Consider the following 20626-nt stretch of genomic DNA (forward strand, 5'->3'; position numbering starts at 1 on the left):
TTATTCATCATCCAGCTTTCGCATGCATATAAGGCAATTTAAGACACCGTGGCTTGGGTGAGGCATACTTTAGTCTTCAAGGTGACATCTTCACGGTCAGGTGCACCTTAGTCTTTAAGGTGACAGCTTTGCTTTTCACGACTTTACATAGGTCTTTTGCAGCAGATTTGTCTAGTGTTGTTTGATTTCTTGGCTGCTGCTTCCATGGATGTTGATTGGAGATCTAAGTGAAATGAAATCCTTGACAATGTCCATATTTTTTCTGTTTATCATAATGTTACTTATTGGTCCTGTTATTAGGATTTTTATTTTCTTTATGCTTAGATGTAATCCATACTGAAGGCTGTGGTCTTTGATCTTCAGCAATAAGTGCTTCACATCCTCTTTACTTTCATCAAGCAAGGTAGTGTCATCTGCATAATGCAGGTTGTTAATGAGCCTTTCTCCAATTCTGATAATCTGTTCTTCATATTGTGAAGCTTCTAACCTATAATATACCATTTTCAACCATCAAATTGATGAAGACAAAAGCTGAAAAACATTGTGTTGGTGAGGATATGTGTAGATGAGTACTTGCATGCACTGGTAGCTGAATTATGAAATACCACATCATTTGGAAGACAATTTGGCAATATTTACTAAAATATATAATGTAAGAATTCAAATTCTTGATGTCTACTCTCTGTGCAAATGAAGGACCATCTAAATAATTTTCATTACATCCTTGCTTGGAAAAAATTAATATTATAAACTATGTGTGTGTTCACCAGAAGTGAAATGGTTCATTCATATTGTACAACATGAATAAAGCAGATGTGAATATGTTCATAATGATTAGAGAAGCTAGACTTTATGAAGAAGAATGCAGCATTAAGATTGGAGGAAGACTCATTAGCAACCTGCGATATGCAGATAACACAACCATACTTGCTGAAAGTGAAGAAAACTTGATGCACTTACTGATGAAGATCAAAGACTACAGCTGTCAGTCTGAACCGCACCTCAGTATAAAGAAAATAAAAATACAAGTTGACTGATAAGCAATATCATGATATATATATAAATAAATAAATAGAATATCGAAGTTGTGAAGGATTTCATTTTACTTGGATTGACAATCAATGCCCATGGAAGCAATAGCCAAGAAATCAAATGACACATTGCATTGGAAAATGTGCTGCAAAAGACCTCTTCAAAGTGTTGAAAAGCAAAGATGTCACTTTGAGGACTAAAAGTGCACCTAACCCAAGCCATGATATTTTCCGTTGCCTCATATGCATGCAAAAGTTGAGCAATGAATTAGGAAGACTGAATTACACTGTTGGCTAAGAATATTGAACTATACCATGAACTGCCAAAAGAATGAATAAATCTGTCTTGAAAAAAGTACTTCCAGAGTGCTCCTTGGGAGTAGGGATGGCAACACTTCATCTCATGTACTCTGGACATGTTATCAGGAGGGATCCGTCCTTGGCGAAAGATACGATACTCAGTAAGGTAGAGGGTCAGCGAAAAAGAGGAAGGCCCTCCATGAGATGGATTGACAATGGGCTTAAACATAGCAAGGATAGTGAGAATGTCACAAGAAGGGGCAGTGTTTCATTTTGTTGTACATAGGTTCACTATGAGTCAGAACCAACAGTACCTACCAGCAAAAAGAACTTATGTGTTTGTATGGGACAATATTCAAATTATTTAATAAATACAAAAATCAAGATGCAGTAGAGTGCTTGACATTTGGGCAAAGAAAAGAGGAAATTGAGAAGTGACATGAATGTGTATAGGTTTTTCTGACTGATGTGCATAAAATATTTTTGGAAGGGCATATTTCTGGAAGGACATATAACAAATTGCTGGGAATTGTTTCTAGAAAGCCTAAATGGAGTTCTTTGGTTAGATGCAATGGAGTCCTAGTTTTGATTATATGTGCTTTTGTGTCTTGATGTATTCTATTTTTTAATCAAGATATACACTATGTAAAATAAAACTCACCCTTTTAAATAAACTGGTCAATGAGCTTTCACAGTTATGTAACCACCACCACAATCGAGATACAAAGCATTTCAATCACAGTCCCCCCCAAAACTTCCCTCCTGCTCCTGTTGCAACCAGTCCACTCCACCACCTCCAGTTTTGTCTGTCTGTTCCTGCAGTTTTGCCTTTTCAAGAATGTTATATAACGAAATGTTACATAAATTGAATATAATCAGTCATAACTCTTTCTCTCTTTTTTTTTTTTTTTTTTTCAGAATGGAGAATAAAATTCATTATAGGTAAAATATGTGACAACTTCCTTATAAATTAATAATGTTCTTAGGAGAAGAATGTGTAGGGGTCAGTGAGTCATGGACAAATTTCATATAGAATATCTAAGACATATTCAGGCCTGTCACCCAGATATTCATTTCCTCCATTCTTATTGGAGGTGACTTTTGTGATATTATTACCCTAGATATAAACAAAATCATCCTTGTTTATTACTTTATCTCTCTGGGTGGAAATGCAACTGTGTTTCTTTGGGTGTGTGTTTCCTCATCTACAGATCAAAGACATTAGGCTAAGTGATGTCCAATATTTTACCAACTCCGTGATTTCTATATAACTAAGCTCAGTGATACCTATTAATTCTAGGGCACAACCATTTTAACATCACTGTCTTCTGTGCTGCACGACAGCAAAGAATTCCCCAACCCAGAGATCTTTGACCCTGGTCGCTTTCTGGATGAGAGTGGCAACTTTAAGAAGAGTGACTACTTCTTGGCTTTTTCAGCAAGTAACAGAAATTTATATCCATCTGTAATTTAGGTAACAGGGTACCTGTATGAGATCAGTTGAGACTTCCAAGGCACCTACTTGGGGCTAGTAGAATTGCTGATTGTATGTGATCACAAGCACCACTCCCAATGCCATATGCTTTCCCATTCATGAAAAATTCTAATTATTGGGCCAGTGTAGTGAGTTTTTGGGGATGTGACCCAGTTCTCCCATAGGGAGAAAGTTAGGGAATGAGTTGATTGAATTCTGTCTCCAGATACATCACTGGGCTACCCAATAGCATCTCCTACAGGGTGAAACTCATTTAGGTTGCTAGCACCTTTCTTAAATGTATCCGATGCCACAACCTTATTGTTTTCTGTGTGAGCCCCTCACACACCCCCCACCTCTCAAGGCTGAGGTCTGGAGATACAAATATCCATAAACACAGAATGTGCACTCAAGGGCCTTGCTCACTCCCTAGTTAAGAAAGCAAATGAATAAACAGATCCAATATGACTAGAGCTGTGAGAGAGGGAATCACAGGCTGCTCAGGGCACAAAGTGGGGAAGCCACCAACTTCCTGTTCTCAGATACCTCACAATAAGGCATAAAATGTAATAAGCAGCATTCTAATAATAGCAATGAAATATGAGTTGCATCACAGACTCAGGGAACAAAGAAAGAAGATTGTTGTTTATATATATATATGAGAAAACATTTCCCGTTTCAACATTCTTAGATGTGCAACTCCGTGACATTATTACATTTATCATGTCATAAAGAGTCACACAATATCCATTTCCACATTTTTCTAACACCCTTAACAGAAGCTCAGTACCCTAAGCAATGACTCTTTCTCCTTAGCTCCCATCTCTGTCGTTGTTAGGTGCTCTTGAGTCGGTTCTGACTCGTAGTGACCCTATGCACAACAGAAGAAACACCGCCCGCTCTTGCGCTGTCCTCAAAATCGTTGTTATGCTTGAGCCCATTGATGCTGCCACTGTGTCAATCCACCTCATTGAAGGTCTTCCTCTTTTCTGCTGACCCTCTACTTTACCAAGCATGATGTCCTTCTCCAGGTACTGATCCCCCCTGACAACATGTCCAAAGTATGTAAGATACAGTCTCACCATCTTTGCTTCTAAGGAGCATTCTGGCTCTACTTCTTCCAAGACAGACTTTTTTGTTCTTTTGGTAGTCCATCTTATATTCAATATTCTTCACCAACACCACAATTCAAAGGTGTCAATTCTTCTGTCTTCCTTATTCATTGTCCAGCTTTCACATGCATATGATATGATTGAAAATACCATGGCTTGGGTCAGGTGCACCTTTGTCTTTGAGGTGACATCTTTGCTTTTCAACACTTTAAAGAAGCATATTTGCCCAATGCAATATGTCTTTTGATTTCTTGACTGCTGCTTCTGTGGGTGTTGATTGTGGATCCAAATAAAATGAAATCCTTGACAACTTCAAACTTTTCTCTGTTTATCATGATGTGGGTTATTGGTACAGTTGTGAGGCCTTTTGTTTTCTTTATGTGGAGATGTAATCCATACTGAAGGCTATGGTCTTTGATCTTCATCAGTAAGTGCTTCCTCTTCATTTTCATCAAGCAAGGTGGTATCATCTGCATAACGCAGGTTGTTAATGATTCTTCCTCCACTCCTGATGCCCCATTCTTCTTCATATAGTCCAGCTTCTTGGATTATTTGCTCAGCATTCAGATTAAATAAGTATGGTGGAAGGATACAACCCTGACACACACCTTTCCTGACTTTAATCCACTCAGTTTGCCATTGTTCAGTCCAAACAACTGCTTCTTGATCTATGTACAGTTTCCTCATAAGCACGATTAAGTGTTCTGGAATTCCCACCTTCCTCAATGTTATCCATAATTTGTTATGATCCACACAGTCAAATGCCTTTGCATAGTCAATAAAACACAGGTAAACATTCTTCTGGTATTCTCTGCTTTCAGCCAGGATCCATCTGACATCAGCAATGATATTCCTGGCTCCACAACCTCTTCTGAATCCAGCCTGAATTTCTGACAGTTCCCTCTCGATATACCACTGTCGATGCTTTTGTGTGATCTTCAGGAAAATTTTGCTTGTGTGTGATAGTAATGATATTGTTGGAAAATTTTCACATTCGGTTGCCTCAGCTTTCTTGGGAATAGGCATAAATATGGATCTCTTCAAGTCGGATGGCCAGGTAGCTGCTTTCCAAATTTCTTGGCATAGACGAGTGAGCACATCCCGTCTAGTGCTGCCTTTGTTGGAATATCACAATTGATATTCCATCAATTACTGGAGCCTGTTTTCTGCCAAGGCCTTTAGTGCACCTTGGACTTCTTCCTTCAGTACCATAGATTCCTGATCATATGCTACCTTTTGAAATGGTTGAACATCGACTAATTCTTTTTGGTATAATGACTGTGTATTCCTTCCATCTTCTTTTGATGCTTTCTGCGTCGTTTAGTATTTTCCCCATAGAATCCTTCACTGTTGTAACTCGAGGCTTGAATTTTTTCTTCAGTTCTTTTAGCTTGGGAAACACCGAGTGTGTTCTTCCCTTTTGGTTTTCCATCTCCAGTTCTTTGCACATGTTGTTATAATACTTTGTCCTCTCGAGCCGCCCTTGGAAATCATCTCTTTAGTTCTTTTATTTCATCATTTCCTCATTTCTTCCTTTTGCTTTAGCTGCTTTGAGAGCAAGAAAAGACCAAGATGGATGTCAGAAGAGACAAAGTATTGTTCAAGGCATCAAATCTATTCTTGAGATGGTCTCTAAATTCAGGTGGGAGTATAGTCAAGGTCATATTTTGGGTATCGTGGACTTGCACTGATTTTCTTCAATTTCATCTTGAATTTGCATATGAGCAATTGATGGTCTGTTCCACAGTCGGCCCCTGGCCTTGTTCTGACTGATGACATTGAGCTTTTCCATCATCTCGTTCCACAGATGTAGTTGATTTGATTCCTGTGTGTCCCATCTGGCGAGGTCCATGTGTATAGTCGCTGTTTATGTTGGTGAAAAAAAAGGTATTTTCAGTGAAGAAGTCATTGATCTTGCAAAATTCTATCATTTGATCTCCAGCATTGTTTCTATCACCAAGGCCATATTTTCCAACTACCAACCCTCCTTCTTTGTTTCCAACTTTCCCATTCCAATCACCAGTAATTATCAATGCATCCTGATTGCATGTTTGATCAATTTCAGACCTCAGAAACTGATAAAAGTCTGCAATTTCTTCAACTTTGGCCTTAGTGGTTGGGGTGTAAATTTGAATAATAGTCGTAATAACTGGTCTTCCTTGTAGGTGTATGGATATCCTATCACTGACAGTGTTGTACTTCAGGATAGATCTTGAAATATTCTTTTTGATGATGAATGCAACACCATTCCTCTTCGAGTTGTCATTCCCAGCATAGTAGACTATATGATTATCTGATTCAAAATGGCCAATACCAGTCCATTTAAGTTCAGTAATGCCTAGGATATTGATGTTTATGCATTCCATTTCATTTTTGACGATTTCCAGTTTTCCTAGATTCATACTTTGTACATTCCAGGTTCCCACTATTAATGGACGTTTACAGCTGTTTCTTCTCATTTTGAATCACACTACATCAGCAAATGAAGGTTCTGAAAGCTTTATTGCATTCTCGTCATTAAGGTCGACTCTACTTTGAGGGGGCAGCTCTTCCCCATTCGTCGTTTGAGTGTCTTTCAACCTGCGGGCTCATCTTCTGGCACTATAGCAGACAATGTTCTGCTGCTATTCATAACGTTTTCACTGGCTAATTCTTTTCAGAAGTAGACTGCTGGTCCTTCTTCCTAGTTTGTCTTAGTTTGTAAGCTCAGCAGAAATATGTCCTCCAAGGGTGACCCTGTTGGTATCTGAATACCGGTGGCATAGCTTCCAGCATCATAGCAACATGCAAACCTCCACATTACGACCAACTAACAGTCCCATCTCTAGTAAACACTAATAAATTTTGGTTCTTTTATATTTGCCTATTCTAGATATTTCTTTTAAGTGGAATCATGCAATATCCACCCTTCTGTGACTGGTTTATTTCAGTGAGTACAATGCTTTCAAGTTTCATCCATGTTGGATCATGGATCAGGACTTCGTTTCTCCGTATGGCAAAGTGACATTCCATTGTCTGTATGGACCACATTTTATTATGTTTTCATCTGTTGATGGTCATTTAGTTTGTTTCTACCTTTTGGCTATCATGATCAATGCTGCAAAGAGCACTGGTGTACATTTATCTGTTTATGTTCCTGCTTTCAATTCTTTTAGGTATATACCTAGGAGTGGAACTGATTGTAGCTCAGTGAAGTATCTGGAAGCAGAAGGCAATCAACCCCTTCTCTGGCTTTCTTACTTTAGAAGAACAAATGGTAATGCTTTTAGAAACCTCAAACTGTTTTTCACAGTTGCTGTACCATTTTACAGTCACTTTTCTTCCACATCCTTGCCAGCACCTGTTCTTTTCTTTTTCTTTTTATCATAGTAGTCTTAGTGGCGGTGAAGTGATATCTCATTGTGGTTTTGATTTGTATTTTCCTTGTGACAAACGATGTGCGCAACTTTTCATGTGTGTCCTGACCATTTGTATTTCTTTTTTGGTGAAATGTCTATTCATGTTCTTTGTCCATTTTTCTTTTTTTTTGATTAGGTTGTTTGTCTTTTTGTTTTAAGAGATCTTTATATATTCTGGATATTAAACCATATCAGATATAGAGTCCCCCAAAATGTTTTCCTAACCTGTAGGTTGTCTTTTCACCATGTTGATAAAGTCCTTTGATGAATGAATATTTTAAACTTTGATAAATTCCCATTTATCTATGTTGTCATTTGTTGCTCATGTTTTTGTTGCCATAGCTAAGAACCAATTGTTAAATACTAAATTTCAGAGCATTACTGGTATGTTTTCTTGTACGAGCTTTATGGTTTTAGTTTTTACATTTCGGTTCTTGATATATTTTGAGTTCACTTTTTTATTTTTATTTGGGGTGATCCAGTTTTCCCTGCACTATTTATTAAAGAGACTATTCTTTTCTTCATAGAATGGACTTAGCATCCTCATAAAAACTCAATTGATCATAGATGTGCAGGTTTCTTTCTAAACTTTTAATTCTGTTCCAGCAGTGAATATATCTATCATTTTATCAGTACCCAACTCTTTTTATTACTTAAGTTATACTTAAGTTTATAGTATGCTTTGCTATTACAAAGTGCCAGTCCTCCTACTTTGTTGTGTTTTTAAGAGTGTGTTGGCTATCAGGGGCCCTGTATAGTTACACATAAATTTGAGGATTGGCTTTCCATTTCTGGAAGGAATAATGTTGGGATTTGCTGGGTATTACATTGCATTTATATATTGCTTTGAGTAATATTGATGTTTAACAAGAGTAAGACTTCCAATCCATGAAAACAGAATGCCCCTGTACTTATTTAGGTCATCTTTGATTTCTTTCAGTAACGATTTATAGTTTTCAGTGTACAACTCTTTTACATCTTTGGTCATATTTATTCCAAGGTATTTTATTATTTTAGATGCTGTTTTACATGGACTTGTTTCCTTAATTTCCTTTTCTGAATGATCATTGCTGATATACAGAAACCTGATTGATTGTTGTGTGTTTACCTTTTATCCTGTCACTTTGCTGAATTTGTTTATTAGTTCTAGTAACTTTTGTGTGGATCCTTTTGGATTTTCTGCATATAAGATCAAGACATCAGCAAAAAGGGACAGTTTTACTTCTAATTTCTCTATCTGGATACCTCTTATTTTCTTTATTTTGCCTAATTGCTCTGGATAGGACTTCCGGTATAAAGTTGAACAGCAGCTGTGAGAGTAGGCATCCTTGTTTTGTTCCTGTTCTTAAAGAGAAAGCTTTCAGTCCTTCTCCATTTAGTATGAGGTTATATGAGGACTTTTCCTAAATGTCCTTTATTACTTGAGGAATATTCCTCATATTCCTAGCTTGTTGAATGTTTTTTTTTTTATCACGAAAGGATGTTGATTTTCATCAAATACCTTCTCTCCTTCATCTGAGTTGATCTTTTGTTTTATTATGGTGGTATAAGATATTGATAGATTTATCAATTTGAGCCACCTTACATTCCTAAGATAAAATGTACTTGATCATGGTATATAATCCCTTTAATATGTTTTTGGATTAGGTTTGCTAGTATTTTGTATAAGATATTTTCATCTATAGTCATAAGGAATTTTGCTGTGTAGCTTTCTTTTTTTGTGTTGTTTTTGTCTGTTTTGGTATCAAAGTAGTACTAGCCTCACAGAACGAGTTAGGGAATGTTCCGTCCTCTTCCATTTTTCAGATAAGTTTAAAAAGTAGTAGAGTTAATTCTTAGATGTATTTGTTGTATTCCTCAGTCAAACCATCTAGTCCAGGTTTTTTCTTTTTAGGGAGATTTTGATTACTGATTCAATCTTATCACTTGTTATGGTTTTGTTGCGGTCTTCCATTTCTTGTTGAGTCAGTATAGGAAGTTTATATATTTCTAGGAATTTTTGCATTGCATCTAGGTCATCTAATTTGTTGGTGTACAGTTGAAGAGCCCACTATTTTCACCTATGTAATTAAACAAAAGGACAGGATAGGACATTTGCTGTATATCAAAGATGTTAGAACTGCCAGCCCATTAACTGTAGGGTCAGGGAAACCATTGGGATGTATCAGCATACCTTACAGTGATTCCAGAGCACGCTGATCTCCTTCCAGTCATGATTTTCCTTCTTAATATTGAGATTTCAACACATCCTTTGTGTCAGTTGAATTTCTGGTCATGAAATAAACTTCTCTAATTATTTGGCTAGAACCCTAGTGGCACAGTGCTTAAGAGCTATGGCTGCTAGCCAAAAGGTTGCAGTTTGAATCCACCAGGCTCTCCTTGGAAACTTTATGAGGCAGTTCTACTCTGTCCTACAGGGTCTCTATGAGTTGGAATCGACTAGATGGTAAAGGGTTTGGTTGGTTTTTAATTATTTGGCTTTTGATGCCTGCATTGGATCTGGCATGGCAAATACCCAGATGGCAAAGGACTGCACTCTCCCTTTAAGAAACTCACATTTTAGCAGGAATGAAGAATGAATAGTGATAGAATTACAATTCAATGTGATTTTTGCTTCAATGAAAGCAAGACTATGATAAATATGATGCTGAGGAAATCCATCGAAGGCGATTCTACTGCCTAAGGGGATCACATTTTAATGAGAAAGTGACATTTGACCTAGTTTTTGAAGGAAGTGTGTCTTAGCCAAAGAAAAAGCATGAAATAAACCTTGAAACTGCATGGTGTGTTGGAAATTGATGAAGGGTGAGTATGGTGACAGCTGAGTGTGTAGGGTGTGAAGCCTGAAGGAAAGCTCATGGAAGTCAGACTGGGAACATAATGTGAAGGGCCAGTTAACCGATTTGGCCCTTAACCTGTAAGACAGCTCAGGGGAGCCATTTAAAGTTTGAAGTGTGGGAGAAGCATGTTCAGACATGTGTTTTTCAAAGTACATGAAGGAAACATAGTCTTTGACTAAATTTATGCCAGAGGTGCAGAGGGGAACACAGATGTATGAGCCCCCTCCTCTTAGAGCTTCTCCCTTTAATATTCTTGGACAAGCAACGTAGCTGGTATATAGGAAAAGAGTGATGGAAACTTGAAACGTCAAAACAACAAGTACAATCCAGGATACTTAAAAAAGTACTTGGTATAGAGCTCAAAATAAATATTTCTTGAATGAAGGTTTTTGTGAACATAAGGCATTAGTTGGATGGCAAGTTTGTTCATACTCTGTCCATCTATCTATGCAACTATCCTTGTATCCATCCTGCTTTTCCTCCATCCATATATGTAATTTTTCATTAAATAATCACTGCATATTCTGTCCGTACTAGGTAAGAAGCATAGTGCCCAAGGAGTATCTAACCTCCATTTGTTATTTTCAGGAAAATGAATTTGTCTGGGAGAAGGCTTGGCCCGCATGGAGCTGTTTTTATTCCTGACCACCGTTTTACAGAAATTTACCCTGAAGCCTCTGGATGACCCAAAACACATCGACATCACCCCAGTGGCCAATGGCTTTGTCTCTATGCCACCCTCATATCCTCTGCTTCATTCCTGCCTGAAGAAGCCATACTGTCAGACTGTTCCTATCCTGTACTTGCAAATCCCCTGCACTGGGACATCATTGACTGCTTCCCATTAGTTTTCTTGACCTCACCTCTCCATATCCCCTATTCCTTCAAGATCTAATGAAAATCTACTCTATTAAGGGGAGTTTTTGTGTTTCATGAAATAAATTAATCTCGTATTCTCCATATTGTGTAATACTTACATTGATCACCATGCCTTAATCCTTCCCTAACTGAATTATTACTGTGTTATAACTCTGAAACAGAGCAAAGAATTATTTTTTTTCTGTTGCCATCAAGTGATTTCTGATTCATGGTACCCCAGGTGTGTCAGAGTAGAACTGTGCTCCAGGGGGTTTTCAATGTTTGAAACCAGGCCTTTCTTCTGAGGCTGCTCTGAGTGGATTAGAACTGCCAACCTTTTTGTTAGTATCTGAGAGCTTAACGGCATCTTAAGGGACTCCTCAAGCTGTAAAAAGGACACTAATATTTCATGATCAGATCTGTCAGTTGAGATATGCAAAATATTACCACTGAATATTCCTATTATAATACTTATAGGAGTCAAGATTCTGGGAACATGCACTTGATTCCTTACAAAATTTGTGTGAAACTTATGAGTATAATGAGATTGGGTGGTTGCTCTTAACTGCTTTGGAGGAAGTGGGGAAATAAAAGGAGTAGCTGTGGGCTTCAAATTCCCAGTAGTAATATCCCGTAAATGACATAAAAGTTTCTATGCCTTCCCTGAAAAAATATCTTTTCTCCTATAGTCACAAGGGTAAGTTTTCAGAAAACAGCCCAAAGTTTTGCATTGTGAGTGGCTGAATTATAATGCAAATTGATTTCCCAACCTTGCACGGTGTCTTCTGTTAAACTGAGATTATTGATTGGAAAGGAATGGGATCTTGAAAATCGGAAGGGAGACATGTAGGTAGATGATGATGAAGCTGGGGACGTTGAAGCCACTGATGTGGCTTCCTGGCCAGTAGAAGGAGCCCTTACACTCCTGTCTGAGGTTTAATAAATTAACCCTGCTTTTCCAAGAGAACCAAGAGAACCTGTAATGGCCACCCCTCAGGTAGTTTCCATGCAAGGCACTGCTGATTCTTCTCAGAACCCACCCAACTACTCATCTTGTCTTCTGGATTAAAACTAGACTCAAGCCCCATCAGGTCCAAAAAGATTAGGTACAAAGTATGACCCATAAGTTTGCTACACTCCAAAAAAATGCATGATTATTCCAATTTATACAGACAGAAATCTAGAGAATTTGTGTGAGGATGGTTATTAAGTATGTTGGATAATTGCGAAAGGAACATAAATTGAATCACCATGAATATATTGGCATGGGTCCACTAAGCAGAGATTCTAGCTTCAATTTCATAGCTCAAGGAGTTAGACCTCTCATTCATCCCAAAAGAGCTCAGAGGACATATTTTTCATACTTTGAGAAATAAATAGGAGAGAAGAGTCCAAGTATCCTTAAAGAGCTCCGTGGTTGCTCTTCTATGTAGGTCAAAATTTACAGTGGGAAGCACTGCCACTGAACTGGGAGTCCTTACATGCATTGGCGATAATTGAATCCCAGGTGGCAGGGCCCAAGGGCTGTACTTAATCACCAAAGTCAAGGTGTGTGTGGTTACCATAATTGACAGAGGAGTGAAAACATTAATCAAAATAGTCTGACTAGTGGAGAACTACGGTTGCTTATAGTCTTCATAAAAGAGAGGTAGGCGGTGTACTAAATACTTAATTTTTTCAAGTGGGGGAGTGCCAGGTCGAGTGAATAGAAGTCTGTTTTGAATCATGAGAAGTGAGAGTCATGAAGTTTCAATCAGTACTTAGACTTGAGCCAGTTTATACACCCAGAATGCCAAAGAATGAATGGAAGTCCGGGTCCTTTGAGGTAGGACTGCACTGCAGTGCTAATAATTTATACTGTTAATATTTCTCCCAGCCTTTTCCAAAAGTATCTATAGCCTTTTAACAGTGTGGCTATGTATCAAAGTCAGGATTGTTTAGAGAAACAGACCTAGTACAGTAGATAGATAATCAGTAAATAGGTATCATCTTAGTCATCTAGTGCTGTTATAACAGAAATACCACAGGTGAATGGGTTTAACAAACAGAAATTTATTTCTTCAAAGTAAAGTGGGCTAAAAGTCCAGATTCAGGGTGTCAACTCCAGGAGAAGACTTTCTTTTTCTGTCAGCCTTCTCATCAGTCTTCCCCTGGTTGAGGAGCTTCCCAGGCACAGGGTCCCCAGGTCTAAAGGACATGCTCTCCTCCTGGTGCTACTTTCTTGTTGGTATGAAGTCCCCCACTCTCTGCTTTCTTCCCTTTCCTATTATCTCTTATAACATGAAACGTGGTGCAAGTCACACCCCAGGGAAACTCCCTTTACATTGGATCAGTGATGTGACCTTAGTAAGGGTGTTACAAGCCCATCCAATTCTTTAATATAAATTTACAATCACAAAATAGAGGACAACCACATAATACCGGGAATCATGGCCCAGCCAAATTAACACAACCATTTTGGGGGGGACATAATTCAGTTCATGAGAGATAATAAATATACATATGTAGATAGATTGAGATTGATTGATATTTGAGGAATAAACTCATGTGATTGTGGGGCTGGCAAGTCCAAAATATATAAGTGAGTCTGGAAAATATGGCAGTTTTGTGTCTCAGAATTTGTAGGTCAGCCAATGGAGGAGCCAATGGAATTCTGGTAAGTTGTCTGTTTATTTCCTGGAGTAGAATATTCCCTTGAAAAACCTGCATATTTAATTTTAAAGTCTTGAACTGATTGGGTGAGATCCACCAAGATTATGGGGGCTTATCTGTTATACTTAAGGTCCACTGATTTAATCACACTTAAATAGTTTATTACATCTAGACTAGTGTTTGACCAAACAACTGGACATTATTGTCTAGCCAAGTTGAAGCATAAACCATCCCATTGTGCATTTAGGAAAAGAAAATTATAAGACTTTAGGGGATTACTCCACACTGGTTATGTACCCACAATAATTACAGAGAACTCAAAAACTGCTATGGTTCACCAGTGAGAGTAAGAGCTTATGGAGGCCAGGTAATCAGGGAACAATGAAAGAATAGTAGAAGAAAGTTGTTATAAATAGAGTTATAAATATCAGAGACAGAACAAATCATTCCTTGCTGAACTAAAATAAAATCTAATGAAATTTGGTAATTCAATACCACTTTTGCTAAGGACTCTAATGATTCTTTTTGTGTAGTTATTTCATTAGCAACACAAACAGCAATTTGGGCCATAGTGGTAGCTAGATTATGAATGGACATTTCTAATTGCACAATTACAAACCATGGTACAGTAACAGGTAAGAAAAACTATCCCTATCCTGAGTAACCAGCTATGGGATTGTTCGTAAGGATAAGGTCTCTCTTTTTTCTGGATATTAATTCTGAATCGCTGTTCCATAGTAAGTTGTAGCTGTATAAGTGGGTACTCATGGAAACTCCTAATATTCCTTGAGTACATTGGCCTAGCACATTCCAGCCAACTAAACACATCAAGGCCCAAATATAAGATAAAATATTGTACTTTTTTTGCTGCTGTCTTAGTCATCTAGTGCTGCTATAACAGAAATACCTCAAGTGGATTGTTTTAACAAACAGAAGTTTATTCTTTCATAGTCTAGTAGGCCAGATGTCCAAATTCAGGGCATCAGGTCCAAGGGAAGTTTTTCTCTGTCAGCTCTGGAAGAAGGTCCTTGTCATCAACCTTCCTCTGGACTAGGAGCTTCTCCAAGCAGGAAACCCAGATCCAAAGGACAGGCTCTGTTCTCAGTGTTGCTTTCTTTGTCGTATGAGGTCCCCCTGTCTCTCTGCTGGCTTCTCTCTTTCATATCTGAAAAGATATTGGCTCAAGACACAATCCAATCTTGTAGACGGAGTCTTGCCTCATTAACATAACGGCTGCCTTGTGATCCCTGTCAGGGGAGTTGGCAGTGGTAGCTGGGCACCATCTAGTTGTGCTGGACTCAGTCTGATGGAGGCTATGGTAGTTGTGGTCCATTAGTCCTTTGAACCAATCTTTCCCCTCTGTCTTTGGTTTTCTACACTCTCCCTTGCTCCAGACAGGGTGAGACCAGAGGACTATCTTAGATGGCCACTCACAAGCTTTTGAGACCCCAGATGTTAAAGCAGTTGTTTTAATCAAAGCCTCTTTTTAGTTATCACCTCTTGACCTTTGGGGATAAGATAGAGTGGATCAGATTTAGAGGCTTTTAGATGTTTACATAAAGTTTGTGTCATTACAGAATAATTAGAAATCTAAGCTTGACTATACCTACAAAGACCTAAAAATCTCCTTAATTGTTTCCTTGTCTTAGGCAAGGGAAAAGTGGCATTTCCTCTTTTCTTTTGGGATCAATAGAAATGCCTTCTGTAGAGATTAAATGACCTAGGTATTTGACAGAAGGCTGAAATAATTCCTATTTTTCCTTTGAAAATTTATGTCCACCAAGGGTTAAATGCTTTAACAATTCAATACTATTTTAACAGAGTAGATTTATTTGGAAGTTGCAAAGACTGCAAGTCTCCAAGTAAAATTTGAGAAAAATAACTGGGAAGCAGGCTCTATAACTCTGAGGCATGGCATTCTAAGTCAGTTGTTGATTTTTCCAGGAAAAAGTAAACAGATATCTATTTTTGGGGTCAACAGGAATGTTAAAAAATGCACTAATTGCAAACCCATTACTGTCGAGACAATTCTGACTCATAGTGACCCTATAAAACAACGTAGAATTGTCTCATAGGGTTTCCAAGGATTGGTTGGTGGATTTGAACTGCCAACCTTTGGTTAGCAGTTGTAGCTCTTAACCACTGCACCACCAGGGCTCAAAGGCCTGTAACAGTAAAGCACACTGCTTTGGAGAGAACATTAGAAAGTAGCAGGTATGGACTGGGAACAATGGGGTAATTAGGAATAACAAAATGGTTTATTGCATGTAGGTTTTGAACAAATCTCCAATGCCTTCTATGAGGTTTCTTAACAGGAAGGATAAGGGTGTTGCAAGTGCTAGTGTAGGTGACAAATAATCCTTTAGAAAGTAATTCTTGAATAATAGGTGTTATCCCTTATTTTGGTTTTTGTTTAAGTGGGTATTGTGGGATGTTAAATACAGGGTTAGATATGTCCACGTGGGTTTTAACAGGTTCAGCAGACAAAACTATACTAACATTTATTGGGAAAACACCCGCTACTCTTTGGAAACCCTATGGGGCAGTTCTACACTGTCGTATAGGTTTGCTATGAGTTGGAATTGACTCAACGCAACCGGTTTCATTTTTTTTTTTGGTTTTTATGTGATTTATGGGCCACGAAGTTTCAGAGACTTGGGAAATAACTTCAAGGGGGAGAGAATGTATTGGAACAGAATTTTGAAGAGGCATTGTAAGGGCTTGCATATGGCAAAAAATCTCTTCATTTTGAATGTTGTCCGTTCCTGAGTTTTGATTATCAGGCTAGATCAGTAATATTTCTCCCCTTTCATTAAATTGTAGATGGCAATTCCATTTAGATAAAACATCTCTTCTTAATAAATTAACAAGTGTTTCAGGGCTCAGTAGGACAGGGATGAAAATTTTCCACAGACCAAGAGAGAATGGTACAGATTGAGAATGAAGGAGTGCTGTTCTTTATTTGTAACCTCACTAAAACTGAAACCTTTCTACTCTGGGGCAGGCTCTTCTGGGCAAGTAGAATTTATAACAGACAAAGCAATCCCCTAATCAAATAAAAATTTACAGCGTTCTCCATTAATATATGTAGTTGCTTGTCTTTGAGAGTTTAGAGCTACCATAAAAAAAGTCTCTGTTTTGTCCCGGAAGTCCTTTCATTCTGAATCAGGTGAAGGAAGTGTAACTGATGTGGAAACCTTCTGTTTATTCTTTACCTTACAGCACTTGCTTTTCTAGTGACCAGGGCTTTTATAATAGTTTTAGAAACTAGTTTTAGGTCTATTGGAGGGTTTAAAACCATTTTTTCTGAGTAGGCCCGTGTAGCTTTTGTAACTGGAGGGCTATTATCTTATTGAATTTGTTAGTTTGAGCAGTTTGCTTTGTTCCTAAAGTCCAAGTAAGCTCATAAACTAAACCAGTTTAATTCCTCAATGGAAGCTACTTTCCAGTCTAAATGATGCTTCTTGACTAATTCTGAAATTTCAGGCTTGAGACCAGAAAGAAATACTGTATTGAAACTTCCTTTCAGGAATGTGAGGCCAAGATGGTGGAATAGCCACATGGTTCCTGCTACACCTTTCACAACAAAGAACCGAAAAAACAAGTGAAACAATTTATCACAACCTAGGAGCCCTGAACATCAAAGGGAAAGTTAGAAAATGGACTGAGCGGCAGTGGGAGGGAGAGTCCGTTCAGAAGTGGAGAGGAGCTACCAGACCTGAATTGCCGAGATCCCTCAGGCACCATTCCCAGGAGTGGTGGTGGTGGACTGATGGTACTGTTATGCCGCAGTTTCCTCAGAGAGAAGCAGCGAGCTGCAAAGCCTACTCACACCTCTGGAACCAGAGACGAATGATGCTCTTTGCAAAAGCTAAGTACTGGCGTGTATTTTAACACGTGCCCAGCCCCCAAGCCAGCTTCAGTGGCTGTTGATTTCCCTGGGCCTGAGATAGGCCCTGTTGTGTTCCTGGAGCCATCCTCCTGGCCTTGGAGAAGGAATGCAATTACAATTGGGGGAAAAGAAAATCTGCCAGCTCCACTAACCTGTGCAGCTCAGGACAGAAGCGGCTCCTGTCCAGGCAAAAACAGTCCATGGAATTTGAATACCTTTCCTGCTTGCATGGACCTGTGTGAGCCTATTTCAGGAGAATAGGCCCTTCTTGGCAGGCTGCAACCACTTAAGCTGTGTGGTGAAGAGGTGGGTGTTTGATATTTGACACCACTTTGCCTATTAAAGAGGGTCCTCACCTACCCACATCAGGGGCCTAAGGACTGGTGGCTCTGCTCAGGTCACCCAGCCACCCACGACAGAGGTCCAAGGATAACTGGTACGTCCCCGGCCTTACAACCAAAAGCATTGGGTGCCCATGGTCAGTCTGCACAGCCCACCCAAATGTATGCTCAGGGAACAGGGACACACTTTCTTCACAGACACCTTGGGGATGGTTCTCAGCCCCCTGCCTTGTTCAAAGAGTGATCCCTGCTGCAACCAGGTACCAGTACCTAAACTAATCACCCCATCACCTCTAAGACTGTAGAACACAGCCTCTACCACACACTTGATGATCAGCTACCTGGACACCTGAGCTGAATTCATATAAGAAAAGTGAACGGACTCCTAGGCTGACATACCTGATAACAGCTCCACCCGTATGGTGACAGGATGTCAGAGTTTCAAAGGCAAAAATGATCAAGCCAGCTCACTCAAGCAACCCATTGGGTATATCAAAACAAAACAAAGCAAGAAGCTAGGATACAGTAAGGAAACATAAAATAAACTAATACATTAAATTAGATGGCTCGGAGACAATAGTCAATATCAAGTCACATAAAGAAACAGACCATGATCACTTCAACAAGTTCTGAAAACAAAGAATCAATGGATCTTGTGGATGAAGGTGCTTTCCTGGGATTACTGGATGCAGAATTCAAAAGATTAATATACAGAACCCTTCAAGACATTAGAAATGAAATTAGGAAGGAGATCAGGCAATATGCAGAACAAGCCAAGGAACACACAGATAAAGTAGTTGAAGAAATTAAAAAGGTTATTCAAGAACATAACGCAAAATTTAATAACGTGCAAGAATCCATAGACAGCAATCAGAAATTCAGAAGATTAACAATAAAATTACAGAAGTAGACAACTCAATAGAAAGTCAGAGGAGCAGAATTGATCAAGTGGAAGGCAGAATTGGTAAACTTGAAGGTAACGCATTTGGCACCAATATATTTGAAGAAAAATCAGATAAAAGAATTTTTTAAAAAATGAAGAAACCTTAAAAATCAAGTGGATATCTATCAAGAGAAATAACCTACTAGTGATTGGAGTACCAGAACAGGAAGGGATAACAGAAAATACAGAGAGAATTGTTGAAGATTTGTTGGCAGAAAACTTCCCTGATATCGTGAATTTGAGAAGATATCCATCTAAGATGCTCATCAAACTCCACATAAGGCAGATTTTAAAGGAAAGTCACCAAGACATATTATAATCAAACTTGCCAAAGTCAAAGATAAAGAGAATTTTAAGAGCAGCTAGGGATAAATGTAAAGTCACCTACAAAGAACAGTCAATAAGAATAAGCTTGGACTACTCGGCAGAAACCATGTAGGCAAGAAGGCAATGGGATTACTTATACAAAGCATTAAAGGAAAAAAACTGTCTCTCATATATGAAGGTGAAATAAGGACATTTCCAGATAAGCAGAATTTTAGGGAATTCATATAAACCAAACCAAAGCTACAAGAAATACTAAAGGGAGTTCTCTGGTAAGAAAATCAATAATAACAGGTATCCAAGACTAGAACACTGGACAGAGCAATCAGATATCAACCCAGACAAGGAAATCACAAAAATAAATCAAGATAAAAAAACACTCAAAACAGGGAAACAGTGATGTTATTACATAAAAAAGACAACATTAAAACAATAAAGCAAGGGACTAAGAAATGTAGTCATAGATCTTTCATATGGAGAGGAAGACAAGGCGATATAAAGAAATAAAATTTAGGTTTAAACTTAGAAAAATGGGGTAAATATTAAGGTAACTAAAAAAAAAGGTGACTGACTATTCTACTTGACAAAATAAAATACAAGAAAAAAATAGAGACACAGCAGAAACAAAATCAACAACAACGAAAAAGAGGAAAAGACAATATATAAAGATAAACTCCTCAGCACAAAAAATTAAGTGGGAAAAAGAAACCGTCAACAACGCACAAAAAAAGACTAAAATGACAGCACTCAACTCATATCTATCCATAATTACACCGAATATAAATGAACTAAATGCACCAATAGGCAGAGAGTGGCAGAACTGATAAAAAAAAAAACACTACCCATCTATATGCTGCCTATAAGAGACACACCTCAAACTTAGAGACACAAACAAACTAAAACTCAAAGGATGGAAGAAATATCAAACAAACAACAATGAAAAAAGAGCAAGAGTGGACGTATTAATTTCCAACAAAATAGACTTTAAAGTTAAATCCACCACAAAGGACAAGGAAGGACACTAAATAATGATTCAAGGGATGATATAGCAGGAGGATATAACCTTGTTAAACATTTATGCACTCAATGACAGGGCTGCAATATACATAAAACAAACTCTAACAGTATTGAAAAGTGAGATAGACAGCTACACAATGACAGTAGGAGACTTCAACACACCACTTTCGGTGAAGGACAGGACATCCAGAAAGAAGCTCAATAAAGACATGGAAGATCTAAATGCCACACAATCAACCAACTTGACCTCATAGACATATACAAAACACCCAACAGCAGCCAAGTGTACTTTCTTTTCTAGTGCACATGGAACATTCTCTAGAATAGACCACATATTAGGTCATAAAGCAAGCCTTAGGAGAATCCAAAACATCGAATTTTACAAAGCATCTTCTCTGACCATAAGGCCATAAAAGTAGAAATCAATAACAGAAAATGCAGTGA

General features: G+C 38.2%; 1 pseudogene; it reads left to right on the forward strand.

The window, feature by feature from the left end:
- LOC126059561 (cytochrome P450 2C9-like) overlaps positions 1-10923 on the forward strand; it is a 48114-nt pseudogene extending 37191 nt beyond the window's left edge.
- The last annotated feature ends 9703 nt before the right edge of the window (positions 10924-20626 follow it).

The sequence above is a fragment of the Elephas maximus genome, chromosome 16 (genome assembly GCF_024166365.1).
Source record: "Elephas maximus indicus isolate mEleMax1 chromosome 16, mEleMax1 primary haplotype, whole genome shotgun sequence".
NCBI classification, from domain to species: domain Eukaryota; kingdom Metazoa; phylum Chordata; class Mammalia; order Proboscidea; family Elephantidae; genus Elephas; species Elephas maximus.